The sequence below is a fragment of the Fistularia commersonii genome, chromosome 21, assembly GCF_037954325.1.
Source record: "Fistularia commersonii isolate RoL2024-O1a breed Wild chromosome 21, RoL_Fcom_v1.0, whole genome shotgun sequence".
NCBI lineage: Eukaryota > Metazoa > Chordata > Actinopteri > Syngnathiformes > Fistulariidae > Fistularia > Fistularia commersonii.
Window position 1 is genome coordinate 9,639,487 of NC_141304.1, and position 17,052 is coordinate 9,656,538.

The 17,052-nt window shown below is 40.0% G+C and overlaps 1 protein-coding gene across 10 annotated transcripts in view; it reads right to left on the bottom strand.

Annotated features, from left to right (window-relative positions):
- cadpsa (Ca2+-dependent activator protein for secretion a) overlaps positions 1-17,052 on the bottom strand; it is a 168,090-nt gene that overhangs the window by 14,302 nt on the left and 136,736 nt on the right. The window lies entirely within an intron of this gene.

Sequence of the window (17,052 nt, forward strand, 5' to 3'; positions counted from 1 at the left end):
GGTTGGTTCTCCGGGCTGAAAGGGGAATATTTCAGGAGCTGAACTTATTGTCAGGTGACGCCATGTTGTTGGCTTTCGGCGCCTGGCTGAAATATAAATCCAGAGTTTTGTAAGCGCTTTACTCAGTTTTTTTAAATTGTCGTTTCAAGTGGTGTGTGTGAGAGGTGGCAACGCTAAACACGGAAAGGGGACACAAAACACCACTTGAAGCAATTTCACCGAGGGGGTCAAGTGACACTGTGATAAGTCCATATTGAGTATTATTATAGTTGGAGTATTTCGATGCGGAAACAATTGACATCAGCGGGGGATGAAGTCAGGCTGGAGAGGATGCAAGGAGAAAAGTTTATTAATTCAATTAGTCCGTAATGGAGACAGGCCCTAGGTCCAGTGAAAACAGGAAGGGATTAGCGGCAGTGAGGCAATTGACCATCAATCGGGAGATAAGGAATACGGGAGAGGAGTGTTACAGAGATTATTACGCCACGGAAAGTTGCCAAAAGCAGGTCTGTCAATGTCAAAGTTGGGAGTTTCCAGAAAATCAAACCAACAGCGGGCTGGAATGAGAGGCTTCACCTGTTTCCAAAATGTAACAGGTCTGAATCCGAACCCAGCAACAGGTAAACACCCAGTTTGGCTGCAAATAATATCAGTAACATAGCAATGACACATTAATAACCATGTATTATTGAGTAAGGTTGAATTCATGAATATTCATTTTTAAAAGTGCAGTCTTTACTGATGTTCAGAGGAATGTGTATGTGGTGTTAGATTTCAGTGTTTTTGTTTATATGTATATATATATATATATATATATATGTATGTATATGTGTAGTATGTATACAGCTTCTGAGTCTCTATATGTCTCCCCTGTGTAAAAAACTGATCATCATTTCAGAGTGGCAGGGATGGATTCTGAGCATATTTGTCTTATATTTACATTTGTTCTTCATCTTTCCATTTTCTTCCACAAGCTGCCACCAGCTACTCAAACCACCAGCAGACTTGGTCACCAACATGCCAGGGCTGCTTTAGGGTCAAACAGGTGCATTTCCAGAATGTACAAAAAACATCAAAATTAATATAATAAACATAACTGCTGAATATACATAATTTTGAATGCATATATATATATATATATATATATACATCAATTTACATTTATCTAAAATGCCATTTTAATATGTATTATTACATATATTTTTATATGTATGCATATGTTTGTATATTATATATATACGTACAGAAATACAGAAAGAAATAATAATGCAGTTGTTACCATACATTAGTCCACATCAAATGCTTGACAAGGCAGTAATTATGATGAAAAATAATAAAATTGATTATTATACTTATTATACTGTAATTTTAAAAGAAAACATAATTTATATATATATATATATATATATATATACAGAAATACAGAACGAAATAGTAATTCAGTTGTTATCAGACATTTGTCGGCTTCAAACGCTTGCCAAGGCTTTTTCTCATTGCAGAACACATTTGAAGTCTGTATTGTTGTTGCTATACGAAGCCGAACTATGTTGGCTTTGAGTGTGTGTGTGTGTGTGTGTGTGTGTGTGTGAGTGAGAGAAAGAGAGAGAGAGAGAGAGAGAGAGAGAGAGAGAGAGAGAGAGAGCATGTCCTGCTGAGACCCAGCTGTGTCTACAATTAGCAGGAGGCATGGAATGATGATTGCTGGTGTGGCAACACTAATGTCAAGTGACAGGTTTCCTTGTGAGGGAAAAGGAAAGCAGCGCAACTCTGTAAAGCAACACAATCCCCCCCCACTCCCATTAATGCACACACATACACATCTATACACACATGGCCTCATATGTGCACACACAGACAAATTTAAACAAATAAGGATACAGTTGGCGGGGGCGGGGGCTTTAAGTTTGACTGCAAGACATTATGCACCTCTGACAATGGACCGGTCTAATCCTACCTGCTCTGCTTTTCAGAGCACACCGCTGGCCTATTCTTGCCTCACTCACCAGCCCAGCAGAGACGGGCCATTGATGGGACACACTCAATTACCATAGTAACTCACACAGTAGGTAGGAAGCCCTTCAGCCCCCCCAAACCTCCTAACACACACTCTCTGCACCAACCCTTCAGCCCCTTCAACCTGGCAGATCAGCAGCAAGTCCGAGCTCGACCCTAGGAGAGCATTTTCACACGAGGCTAATGGGGCTTGGGGTCTCACACTGAGGTGATTTCATCCCCTTTGGCTGAGGCCGTATATGTCAATAATGAGCAGGGAAGTTGAGAACCCAAACCCTGCACTGCTTCCCCGGTAAAGTAGCATCTAAGACAATCTCTGGAAGCATCTATCATTGAGGGGTAGGTCAACGTGCATGAAAAATTCAATGGAAGTTGAACTTGAGGCGACGGACCAAAGGAAAGTTTTTCCCAATAAGGAGTGTCGTCGCCTTTCACTGGAATCACGAATATGGAATCCAACAAAATCTGTCACTGGCGTGAGGCAGGGGGAAAGAAACAAGAAGAACTAGCAGGAGGCATAAATGGGGAGGAGAGAGCGACACAGCTTCCTGCTCTTCACAATACCAACACTTTAAAAAACGTAAATATATCTAAAATAGTAGTTAAAAGGTAAACATGTATCTTTAGACCATAACTATCTTACCATCCTTTAACTGCATTCACAACTGACAGTTTTTGAAATGTTGCTGCTTTATATGTCAATGGCCTGTGATTATTTACAGGCGTCAGTCTACACAATCTTTACTGAGGTGTGTGTGCGTGTGCGTGTGCGTGTGTGTGTGTGTGTGTGTGTGTGTGTGTGTCCAAGCGCTGTCACCCACAGCTCACTGATAGCTCATTTTGAATGTCAGTATGTGTGTTCACACGATGCAGGTGTTGTCACAGACAAGTCTACTCGCTGATGTCAAAACGGGTGCAAGGCAGGGTGAGTGAAGGAGGCAACCAGCTCAGACATGGTTCGAGAATCCTGGTTTGAAGGTGGAAGTAGTTAATCCCAGTTCCATTTCTTTCTGACACCTGATTTGACAAATTGACACCACATACCTTATTCAGATATGTGTTACAAAATGCAGAAATAAACAAGCTAGGATCAGGATATAGGTTGTGATATCTAATATACAGGATACCAGTGCTTTCTTAAAGCGATTGCCTATGTAATTTTTCAAGTTGCAAAAGAAAGTGAGCATGGTGTATATAGTGTGGATTTAATGATTTTGACAAAAATATCATCTTAAGAAGGTGAGGGTATACATTATTTCAAATTTATTTTCTGCTTTTTTATTACATTTTTTGTTTCTGTTTTAAAAAAATATTTTTATTTTATTCTAAATTGATAAAAACATTTTCCTGCATATGGTTCCTGCACATTTTCCTGCATATGATGAGTTTTTACCTTGGCCCATTGACACAAATCTGAAAAATAAGATTATAATTTTTCATAAACATAACCATCTCTATAAATCAAAAAAGTAATGCAGAGTGACTTAAAAATTAGATTATATATTAAAAATGAAAAATCCATCACATCCAATGTACCCTACTACTAAATCGTTGAGAATCGTTGTGTAATTTATGAGCACTCTGTATCTTCGGTACAAATATCAATATCCAAGTAAACGGATGCTTCATTCCATGTCTAGCAATGACACTGTAATATAATCAGTCCACTGCTAAACTACACAAAACCATCCTTTTGTTTTGTGATCTTCTTGCACTCTTCATCTAAAGCCTGTTGTCAAAGTCATACCACAATGTCTTACCAAGACCAGGCGTTTACGTACTCTTCCCGGTACTGTCTTGTCCCATTTTTCAACTTAAGATGGCCTCAATTTCAGGCATGTCTTTGGTCTGGGTCCAATATCTTGTATCCCAAAATATTCGACAAGTTAGATTTGGTTCAGGGCATTACTTCTAGTCATCTTGCCCCATGTACCAATTTTTGGAGCTGTGAAGACCTTTTGCCGAAGGTGAAAGTATTACCTGCACTTGTATGTCATCCTAAAAGGTGAATGTACGTGTCTGAGGAGGCAGTGGAGTGGAGTGCTTCCGTAGGACCAAAGTTTCGACACAAGAAGCTAACAGGTCTCAAACTGTTTCGCTTGTGCCAAGGACACAATAGGCGAACCGCAAACCATAGACCGAGCTCTGCTGAAAGAGCAACACACCAGGATCAATGGCCATTTCAGCCCGCTTGCTGGTTACGGACTCGTCTCTGAAGCGGGCAAAGCGCAGAATGTAAACGATAACCAGAATTTGTCATTTTTCTGTCCGCGTCTCTTACAAAAGACTTCTCAATTCTACCCACGAGTGTCAACTCAATCTCCTCCAAACAAGGACAAATATATTTTGAAAAGACAGATGCGTATTCGGGGCTGTGAGCGCAGGGGCCGCGGAGGGAGTATGTTGTGAGGAACTAAACAGTTGGAATCACGGTCAGCGACCAGTCATTGAGTAAACACACAATGAGCAACAGAAAAGCTCTGTGGTGGACAATAAAAAGGGAAAAAAAAAAAGCCGCCAGCTCCGGGCTCTGAGAAAAAGTGAGCCATTCTCCTTACAAAGAGCCGCTTAGGGGTGGATTGAAGGAAGGTAGAAAAAAAGCCTAAAACACTTGTGGGCTCAGGGAACTCTATAGAGGGAGCGAAAATGGAATAAGCCAGCAAGCACTTGAGGGTCCCGCCGAGCACCTGAATGGGATGGAGGGGTGGAGCGCCGGTGGTAGGGGGGTCTAGGGGAGGTGAATGGCCTTCTTTTTGGGGTCCAATTTGTCTCTTTTCAACCTGCTCGCCCTGCTCCGACTCTGACAGATGTACAAAGAGGGAGCGGCGCTGGGCCACTCATCCACATACACCCGTGAGCAGCTGTCACTTTTGTCAGACAAGTTAATCAAACAAATGCCACCGTACCTCCCTTTTTTTTTAACCAGGCAGAGGGGCGAAAGAGGGGGTTAAAAGAAGGGGCTGTAAAAGGGGGATAGAGACCCTAGAAATGACATGTGGGTCCTCGATCAATGCACCCGCCAGACCTCATCAATAACCCAGTTGGACCCGATAAAGGACAAGGCTCCATTAAACTTGCATTTCCCTCCTCTCAGGATGATGTCGGCTTTAGCGTCTTTAGCGGCTTCCTCCCCGCCGATGCAGCCTGGGAATGCTCAGAGGATCTAGCAGCCAAAGAAACGATGCAGGGAAACAAAATGCTTGCTCTGTAATTATTAAGGACTCTAAGCTGCTTACAGACTTCATTAAACACAAGTGAAACCTTTTTGTTTTGAGCGGTCACACACTGTCGGTCGAAACTATCCTGCTCGGCTGGCCTTTTTTTATTATCGTGACCCGCGACTACGGCCATTATTTCACTCCCTATTGGCTTTGTAATCCTTTTCCAGTTACTTTATTTCAACCGAGAGAAGATTATGGGGCAGACATGAGAAACAGGAGTCGGGGCGCGGGGTTGTTGTTGTTGTGGACGGAAGGGTGACAAACATCTGGTTGTTTTCTCCCAGAAACGGCAAACGGTTGGGCATTTAATCCACAATTTTGATTTACATCAGTATTTTGTTTTCTCATTAGAATCTATTGGTGTGGTATCAGGATTCTGGTCATTTCTGTGTTATTCATGGAGTGCTTGGAAATGATTACTGAACTAAATGGTTATAAAAAAAATGCAAAAAATTAAAAAGATTGTGATTTTATAAGATGAAAATGTCATCTTCAGAGATTGAATGGGAATTCAAGTTATATCAATGTTTACCATTTAAAAGCAACTTATTGAAGTTTTTGCAAATTTAAAAAAAAATCATTATTCTATTTTATCATGTGGGGCGATTTGTTTTATGTTTTTATTCAATTCACTTTTTTTTTAATTTTATTAACTTAATTCACCATGAACAGTACGCCAAATCTAATTTTTTACCAAAAGATATTCCCTCTACAGTGGCATAAAAAGTGTCATAAGAATTGAAAAAGGAAAAAAACTATCCATCAGTATTTCATAAAATAGAAAAATAGAAACAAAGAAAAGAAAGCAAAGCAAAACTTAAAGAAAAAGGAAAAAATTTTGAAAGATCTTATGAATGAGCACATACTCTATTATAGCTATAATATTATCTGAATATAATTTTCTACGTAATCACCTTCTTAAAATAAAAGTAATTTATCAAAATAAATAATGGTCTTAAAATAAATTAAAAAGTCATTTTTCTGCCAAAAAGGAAGAATGTTGGCCTAATTTCACTCCCTATTTGACATATGGCTCAGTTTTTGGTGTTTTCTGAAAAAAAAGAAGACTTGGCAATGATACATTTGTTTCTTGTGATGGAACTTGGCCTATTTACCCAGTGCTCACATCACCGAGCCATTTGAGCAATGTGACGGGCCGGGAGTTAAGTTTGCGTGTTGCGTGAGCTCAGTCTTGATTAAATTGTTCACTTGGCACGGCTGTTAGTCATGCAGTTCATGACCAGACGAAGTAACCGAGGCGTCCCGAACCGTCAAGTGGTATGAAGGCGGCCCCGTCGCCTGCTGGAATTCCCTCTTGCTGCCGACCCCCACCACCTCCTCATCACCATGCCCTCCAAACACAAACACATGCGCAGCAACACAAATTTATATGCCATGCGTCCGCAGTGTCCCGAAGTGCAGCCGTCGCCGCCGCAACCAAAATCCCTCAATCTGCGACTCCATCTGACCCCTGACCCCTCGGGGGCTCTGTCACAACCGCCCGGCAAGAGGGAAAGCGGAGCGAGACGGGAGGAGCAGTGGCGGTGGCGATTAAAAAGCGGTTTAAAGTTCGTCACACAGAAGTGCAATTTCGCCACGCTTGTGAATCTGATAACCACCCAAGGTCAACGGAAATACTTCAAATCAATCAATGAGCCATACTCCTAATCCCCCTCCGGGCAAAGGCAGATTAAGTGTATAATTGACCTGTGTAATCCCTGTATCTGCAGCTTCAGCCTCAGGGGAGGTGGGTGGGATTGCAAAGGGGGGGTTTGCCTCAAGACTCAAACTCTGTCCTCTTCCTTGTTGCCCCGCTTCCTCCCAACCTGGCAGCAGGGTGGGGGTGGGGGTGGCGGTGGGGAGGGTGCTGCATGTGGTTGCGTATCAGTGCGAGGCTGGATTTGGCTCAAGCTAAAGACATGGCTTTTTTTAATCAATGATCCCCGGCCTGCGTCGCGCTAAGTCCCCTCTCCAGTCATTTGAGCACATCTGTTTTAATCTGGGCCCCTTCAGCCACTCTTTCAAGAACTAAAACCCGGGGAGGAGGGGGCGTTGAGTGGGGGATGGGTAGGCGACGAGGGGGGGGCCCAAATTAATTTTGTCCTTATCCCAATAACACATACACACAAACACACGGGTCGGTGTCAGCGAAACTCGTGCACCACTCCAAACCCTAGTGTGTCGTCTCGCAAACGCAATGTAACTGTTTGAGGGGAAACCACTTTTTTAAATGAATTAAATGACAAAAAAAATTAAAATTCATAATTAGATTTGGATAATTGATCAGAGCCATAGCTTAAGAGAAATTGTCAAATGTTCTAATGTCGATTACAATTTCTTTGTCTTTCAATAAGCAATGTAGGTTTTGAGAAAAAGTTATCTGGGGCTCAAGAAACTCTTACTTTGACTATTTTCTGTCTTTTTTTTGGCTGATCTGCTGTTCTATCCGAGAAGAGACACGATCCAACCTCGAGCTGTTCAACACACTCGCTGACCAAAAATGCCAAAAAGTATTAGCTAAAATTAATCGCTATTCCTGCATGTATTGCGAGTAAACGACAGGAGCATTCCTCTGCTAGATACCACAACACTACAACGCTGAATTTTACTGCAGTCTCGTGCATCTTTTTTAGTTTCAGTCGACAGGAGAGGAAAAGGAGAAAACCAGCAGGTGATTCATGAGACAAAACTCTGCCTCGCGTCCAAGAAAAAAGTGTTTTGTGCCCATGTAATCGTGCACATTAAGCTTCAAATAAATAGCAAACTCTTTTCATATGAAATGGAAACAGACAGAACCATCATTGTCCAAATGTGTTTTCTGTTTGCTGCCCCCGGGTGAGTTTATATCTTTCGGTCTCATTCTGATTGGTTGGGTTTCACCAGCTTTTCAAGCTGTTTCCTGTTGCTGCCCGTCCCAGCGCTTACATTTGGGATTTATTGGAGTGTCCTGCAGACTCACACTCTCCGTCAAATTCAGATTATACGGACAACCCTTGGTATCAGAAGATTAGTCTCATAACTGCAGTTTGTGTCAGGAAACTGAGTCTCCCATTGGGATGGTTTATGTTCATTTTTCTGTATTATACTAAATATGAGAGGCACAAAGAGCGTTCTGGATGAAGAGAAAAGTAATTTATTCTTTCACACTGATGGAGCAGATAAGAATTTAACAATTGATCCCCTCTGGAGTTGAGCTTCTGTTTACAGAGGTGTTAGACAGCCGTTTTCTTTGTATAGATGCAAACTATTTTTTCAATCGCATACACTTTATAGCATTGTGACCTGAGGCAGAATACAAAATCAACCTTGCATCCCCGAAAGAGATTTGCATGCATCTCTAATCACAATACCGCACCTGCCCTTCCGTTCAATTTTAAACAAAATGTGATAAAAAAAAAATAAAAATAAAATAAACTCTGATTGGATTCCTACTTGGGAAGAAAATAAAAGCAAATCTGATTTCAGCTCTCGAAAATGGATTCCCTTCCCCCTATTGGGATATGTCTAGGAAATGGGTCAATATCAATTAAAAATATCTTGCCCAAGCAAGCCCTCCCACCAATCTAAGTCAGAACATGTGTATTAGCACTTGTTAATATGTCATAGATTATGCTCCGTTTCTTGAGACGATGTTGTTTATTTAACATTACTGGCATTAGGGCACATATGGGCCTGTCTGCTGTCACTCGAGACATGAAATTATAAGTGTTGACACATATTTCAAAATTAAGAGGCCACGGTGGTATAATCTTCTTACGTTGCTGACATTTGAAGGCGTCTTGATACAAATTCATGTCATAACCCCAATTAAACTGGCATATGACTTTGCTGGTTCTGAAGAAAGCCGCCTAAAACACCTAAAGTGCTGTGTGGGTGAGTGTGTGTGGGAGGGGGCTTCCCACTGGGGTCCTATAGAATAATACCCTGTTCTGTTCTAGCTGCTTTCTGCTCATAGTGAGATTTAACAAGAACGTGTGAAATTAAACTTCATGTGTTGATGTGATTTGAAGCGGAATCTCTTTACAGTAAACCGCTGTGACACACTTGATGAGACTCCCATTGTACCGTCCGGCCCATTGAGGGATTTTCCTCGCTCTAATCTTGTCAAGTGGCATAAAAATGTGTCCGAGCAAGGGGGGTAAGGGCACCGAAAACAGCGTAAAAATGTCTTTTCTTGAAAATGTGAGTGGATTATGCAGTGGGCGGATTGGAAAAAAAAGCTTTTCCCAAAAAACAATTTGATTTGCTTTGCCGTTTAGCTGTTTACTACAGTGTGGCTACACCGAGACTTGACCGGGTGGATGGGAAATAAGAATCGGACGATGGCAGCGCCGTGGATGGAAGCCTTTGGAAATGCTGAGAGTTGTAGTCAAGCAGCAGACCAAAAAAAAACTTTACTTGAACTCAAACACCACCTTTCCTTAACTTAAGTGTTTTGGCGCTGTCCATTAAACAGCCTTTTTTATTAGGATGCATACAGCACATTAACATATTTGATATTAGATTAGATTTATTGTCATTACGCATGTACAAGTACATGAAGTACAAAATGCAGTTTAGTATCTAACCTATAGTTGAAAAAAATTGAAATAAAATAAAAAAATATATAAAAATAAGCATAATAATAATAATAAATAAATAAATAAATAGATCATTCGGAGGAACGTAAGGTAAATATCTTGAAGGATAAAGGCCTTTGAATGTGCAGGGTGAGGGATTGTGATGTTTTTTAAACAGCTGATAAAAGTGCATCTGTTATTATGTATAAAAGGAAACTTTCCATCACAAACCAATTTAGTAGAAAGTTTTTTTTACTATTATTATCCTTCATTAAGTATCGCTTAAACATACAGTAAGACGGTATTAATAACTTATTTTTCAACTTATCTTGACTAATTTATCACTCCTGAAGAATATTAACTTCTGGGACTTAAGCCAGGATTTAAACATTTCCATGATGGAGCACCAGCCAATAAGCCACATAATAATATTTTACTGTTACGAGCTGCCTGTTGTGAGCCTCTATGGGATGGAGGTTGTAATCCTCACCAGGGGAAACCGAGCAAACAGATAAATAAACTCAGCCGCCCCCAAGGGGAGGGGAGGGTGGGGCTGTCTAACAAAGCAAAGATTAAAAGGAGTCCATATTGACCTTATTTTAAGAAGATGCCCCCACAACTCAAATATGTCCGTGCGCACATGTGCGTGCAGCCTAGCATGCACGCACACGCACAAGCACACACACACACACACACACACACACACACACACACACACACACACATAACTCAGAGACACAGGCACACTCTGGGGTCTGCTTTGGTGATCTAGGAAAACATACATTAACGGTTATTACTTTCATTTATTTCTTGCCTTCTTTCTTTCTTTTTTAGTCTGTCCTTGACTTCTTTAATAGAATCATCAACTCCTCATCTTTCACTTCCTCCTTTGGCTTCCCCTTAATCAGGGCTTGCCACCCCGATTATAATGAAATATAGCAAAATCTAGCAGATATTTTAAACAATTTAATTTTTTAGGAGTTGGAAAAACTACTACTACTACTACTACTAATACAAATAATAATAATGATAATATAATAATCATCATCTTTATTTCTAATTATTCCTTATAATTTGTAAAGTCTCAGCAATACATATCATTTAAACAATATCCTCTGAAAAACCATTATAAAGCTACTATCAGTCAAGATGAAATGCCAAGATTCATAGATAAAACGTACTTTTTTAAAAATGTATTTTTTTTTAATTTTAATTCATGTACATATATGCTAAATCTTTGAGTCACTGTAAAGGAACATAAGCAATAATATAATCTCTACTTTTTTTCTGTAGTGGTCAGTGATGTCCAGGGTCTGATCATTATTTTGTGTCATATTCACACATCTTAATCCTGCTTCTAGTCGCAGAGGAATCTCTTACTAACAATTTGAGAAACATAACATTATTGCTCCTGCTTAATTGAATTTGTGACTTCACACTGCTCGTCTGAGTTACCAGTTACCAGTTTTATCACTGCTTACTAAGACACTTTATAGTTTCACTGAGACACTTTATAGTTTATAGTTTATTCTTATTTCTAATTCTGCCTTTCTTTTATTATTTATTACTGTTATATTTTCTGTAACTCTGGCACTGCAATTTCCTTCGGGATTAATAAAGTTGTTCTTATTCTTATTCTTAAATAACCATCCAGAAAGGGTCTGGAGTGAGGTTTCCCAAGACAAAGAAAAAGTAATGTCCTTCACGGGGAAGGCAAAAAAAGGTTTTCCAGGTGAGGAAAGTCGCAATGAAGCTTGTAAAACATTCTATATTTGAAGTGAGGAGGTAAAAAAGGGGAAAAAAATGTCTTGGAGGAGAAAAACTAAAACACAAGACAGTCCCCGACATGGTGGCCATTGCAATCTTTTTGCCTGTCACTTATTTTCAAGTATTTTTATTCTATTGCTTTTGTACTGTGGCTACAGATTTTTGCCTTTCAGGAGCAATCAGTGCGATTTTTAGTGAGCCAAAGCCTTTCGCTCGGGTACCAAACATCATAAATCGTTGTTTTCACTTCCAATTTCATCCCCCACGGTAATTTTAGAACAAAAGGGTCCGATCGGTTTCGGTGACCGTCCTCCTCTTTCCAGTACGATTCGGCAGTAACAACTGAAAGTGTAAAAACAAACATGCAAGCAGCGCAGAAGTGAAGCCTTCAAGTTGCAGTTCAATGTGCGAAAAGGAGAGAGAGAAGTGACTAAAAAACAAGGGTGGAGTGACAAGAAAAGCACAACAGAGACACCTTCATCAGCCTCTGTAACGCCAAGGGGAGAGCTGATTGAGAATGACAACAAAGAGGCCGCAGCGAGACTAATCCTGGCAGAAACGCGCTCTCGCAGAGGAAAAAAAAACAGGGTGTATGGCAAAGCAACGGGTCGGGATGCAGCAGAAGCAAGCAAACATCCATCACCTGACACTCGTGTCAGGAGCGGCGGAAAGGAAGGGCGGACAGTTTGCACCTCAAGGCCCTCCATTCAACAAAATGGCACAGACAGAAAGAAACAACTGTACGCAGAGCGCAAACACGCAAACGGCAACACGCACAGCCGTGACGAGAGGGTGACAGCGTTGTCATCTTTAAACTATGACTATCATAGAAAGTATTTAAAATAGCATATTTGGCAATGTTTCACAGAAGAGAAAGTAAGAGCATAGCATGTAATATTACATTACTTGTATCCTTATACCCTTTGAAATTGACAGCATGTAAAATTAAATGATTACTCAAAGGTATTTTCAGCAGCCAGGTTTTTTTTTTTTTATCGAGAATGACTGAACTTTGCTTTTAGAAATAAGAAATGTAAATAAATTGACTCCTGGTGAGTCAAAGTTGAAATTTGGGATATCTGTAGTCCAGAGTTGGTGACTCCAGTCCCCATCGACTGGGCAAGATACAGTATTTGGGACATTTTATGTTGATAAACATTATCTTTAAATGCAGTGTCAAGTTTTGGCCATTGTTATTCACCTAATCCAGTGCATTTATTGGTCAATGTGTGGCGGCGGTAAAGTGACAGTGCCATGTTTTGTTTATGTCTTTTCTATAAACTGTTTCAAGACTGTGAGTTCCCTTAAAAAAGGCTGGAAATAGGATGGTCACTGATTCAGACTTAAGACATTTTGTTGATTAAACTCTTTTTCTACATCTAATTCAACCTACCAACATTTCCTTTTGTGGATTAACAGCCCGACCAGGTAAAGACATGTCATATCATGTTGGCTGTGCATGAAGGCAAAGGACTCAACATGTCCAGTGTCAATTACAAGTCTTGCAAGTCTAAAAAAATAAAAACACATCTCTCCCCTATTGTTGAGGTGTCAACCGCTAATCATGAAAAATCAGCTCAATTTCGCTCAAATTTGGAATCGACCTGTGAACAAGCCTCCAGTCCACAAACACGCCTTCGGTGCACGAATACGCAAACAAACAAACTTACTCGATTCATCATTGTGTTTCCTTCATATAACGGTTTCTCTCAGTAAGTTAGCCTTCATTATGGTTACCCAAAAAGTTCTAGTGCTTGTGGTAGAAGAAGTTAGGAATTGTAGTTGATCTGAAGACGAAAAAAATTGCAAAATTGGTTTAATTTAATCATGCCTGGAGTTTTGCCACAATTTGACCCATTGAAAGGTTCAAAAGACAACAGATATATTTTGGGTATGGAAAATGAATCAATGGGATTTACACTGATTTTTTTTGCGAACGGAGAAAAAAAGAACAAATTGAATTCGTAATAGGAGGTTCTACTGTAACTAACATGGAATTCCAATGCTAATGAGCGAGCTACGCGGCTACTATATGATGCGTTTGCACGATAAGAGTTGTGCTCCGAACACTAAGAGAAAGTCCAACGTAGGGATATGCTGACAGTGCAGCAGGGATTATTCTGATACCGAGAGACTTTACGGCCGTCTGTCCGGATGAAGAAAATACAAAATAAAATAGGCAGAATAAGTAGATGAAATCTTCAAGAACTGTTAAGTTTGAGGAGGACTTAACTTTGGCTTAAGCGGGCCAGTGGGCCAAAACATGTTTTTTAGTAAGGCCGCCTGACTGAATGACAAAAGCAAGTTTGCAATCTAAGATTACCAGAGTAATCTTTGATTACTGTTGACATGCATTGCATTGTAGGGTGTCCTCACACCAGTCCTTTATCTGAGGGGGTTAGCCAGTCACATCTAGACACATCCTCATTACTAGATGGCAGCGTAACCAACAACAACCACAACCACATTCCGTGAAAAAAGTAAAAAAATGGTTCTTAGCCTCTATATGTGGCCCTATGGTCAACCGTCGAACGGTTTAGGTCAAACTCTGCCTCTGGCCCAATGACAGCTGGGATAGCCTTTACCAGATGAATTTGATGAAATAAACAAAAAAAAAGAAACAAAACATATACATATATTGAATTATTTAGTGATTGCCGCATTGAATTACAGTATAATGATTTTGGTTCAAGGGTCAATAAGGGTCCATGGTGAAGGTCAACATGCGGTCCACATGATGCACTTTGAGATCTTTACTAAAGTATCGGTTTTAAGTTGTACCACAAGAATGATCACAGATTTTTCTTTATTTTTCGGTGTTTTGTGTGTTGTGGTTCCGATTAGCGTGACCAGCTTGCCTCAGCCGCTATTATCATACCGTCCAAACCCTCCTCTTCCTTGCCCTTTGTAATGTAATCTGTCAAATCGCTCATTTTCAGACATCAATAACAACAGCTATTCCAAATTTTTATGTTCGATTGTCTTTATTTCCAATACTGTATATGCTTCTGTTTTTAACTTATAATATTTATAACCAAACTACCTCTACTGCACTGTCCACTCTCTAATGTATGAATTGTAATTTCCCATTATTGGAAGATTAAAGGTGCATTCTTTTCTATTCTAAAAGTTCATACTTTACAAAAGATGTTCAGGTATGGTTTAAAACCAATTTCATGCATCGTGAGGCCGATCAGTGGATGCCTGGCATCTTTCTTAATGGAACACTAATGAACAAACACAGCAGTATAGCACTGACACTTCTTGACTACCTGCTGTGTTTCAGAAAACATGTTACCAGGAAAAGTAAGAAAAAGCCCTTAGACTGGTCCTCCTTTTTCTGTAATGCAATGGGATTGCAAAGGTGCAACGCTTTTCGGTTGAGTGCTGGTTCAGTTCCACAGCTGTTCTTTCCTTACCAGGGTTTATAAGGACGTCTAAAGAGGGTATTTTAAAAACAACATTCTAGTACTGTTACAGCAGTTTGGACCATTGTAGCTGCCTCTAAATGTAATGTCAAATCAGAGTGTAGTTTGTAGGGAACCGCCCCTTTTTGGGGGGGCGTTGAAATCGCCCTGAGTTCTCTCATAGACTCTCATGTGAAATCCTTTTTTTTTTGAACAGGCACTTCAATTCGTTCCCTATGGGTTCTGGGAGGGCTTTTGCATACGTACTTTGTGTCATTACGTATCCCATGTGGGCTTGCAGATACATACTTTTGTCATAAAGACAATGGTCAAACAGCCCTCTCTCTTCATATTCACAGATATCTGAAAGTTAACTGACAATTCTTCTATGAATGAATGGTCAGTCCACTATGGTTAATGCAGATCATTTCACTTGTGAACACTCTTAGACATACCTTCCTTGTAGCTTATGTAGCTAGAGGGAACATATTTGTGTTTATATCGCCACCTATTGGTTCAAAGTTGAATTGTAATTTTGAAGAAATGACTGGTCATCTGATAATTTACCAATTTAATTGGTCACTTTTGTCATCATTGCAAAAGTTGCGACGATGCAACCCCCCCCCCCCCGATAATTAAAAATAATAATACCAGAGTGCACTGAGGGCCTGCTGGCATAGTAGAAAATAAATAAGAAGCATTTAAATCACAGTTCTGGTGGAAAAGTACCTATAGTTGGATAAAAGGAGGATATTAGCTACGACATCAATAGATTAATGTGTCAACCACAACTGATGGTTGACATGTTGAACTCAAATTACATGTTTTGTGCCAGAATGAAGCATTAATGAAGGCAATATTGAGTTATGTGAATCCAAATGGATTTGTGAGCAAGGTATGTTTTCTTTCACCTTGTTAGAAAAAAAAATATTGAGCTATCCCTCATCTCTGCCTATTCAACTGTGACCTCTCACCAACCTCATGTCTTAATGCTTCTTTTCAAAGCGGCCGATGAGAAAATAAATGAAGGGGTATTGAGAATCTGCGGTTGTTAGGCTGCCGGCAATGAACAGAGCAAAGCCGTTTTACAAAGTGATCTTGTGTGCCTCTTTTTGAAACTGATTAACTGTTGTTTGCAGACTCGGAAACAGAGTGAGGATAATCCCTCGAGGAGCCCCGGCGCTTGCTACATTGCACACAAACACTGTGACACAAAGGGGTTGCAGAGGCAAGGAGCTGCGACTCATCTGGCAGCAGGGATTGTTTTAGCGTATATTGGGAGAAACCCAGAGGTCTGACCAAGAGGAGGCACAGAATCAGGTCTCTGTTTTGGTGTTGCTTGACCTCATCGGCGTTAATTGAGGCAAACGGTGTCACGTGACAGAGTGGCAGGTCGATTACAGCTTGAATTGATTGCTTTGAATCAGTCATGCAGAAGGACACCAGTGTGTTTGTACAGACAGTCTCTGCAGACGACGGCAGGTCTGGACTGGATGAGACCCTAGAGTGATACCACTTGGTTAAAATTGAGGAAACAAGGAGAAATGTACATTTACTACATATGTGCTTGAGAAGCAGCACAATCTTATACAACAAGTAAACTGTAATAAAATACACATCTCATCATCATCTGTATCAGACTCAAGCCTTTTGCTTTAGAGTCAAAACAAAAAGGTTGTCACCTACTTAATTTTTCCTATTGTTGTTAAAATATAGTAATAATAATAATAACCGTTTTGATTAATATCATTTTTTTATTGTAGTTATAACACTAATAATAACAACAACAACAATAATAATAATGATAATGATTATAATTATCATTGGTAGTAGTAGTAGTAGTAGTAGTAGGAGTAGTGGTAATAGTAGCAGAAGTAGTAGCCGTAGTAGTATTTATTTATTTTTGCTTAAATGTGTTCAAACATGTAGCAGTGGGGATACGAATACCACTGACACTCACATTAACAGTCCATTCAAGTTCATTTGTGCTGCCTGTGGCTGCATTGTAATGCAGACAGTTTATAACCAGTAACTGTAAAGTTAATATTTTGGTTTATGTGGTCAGGAAACTAAGCCACTGTCTAA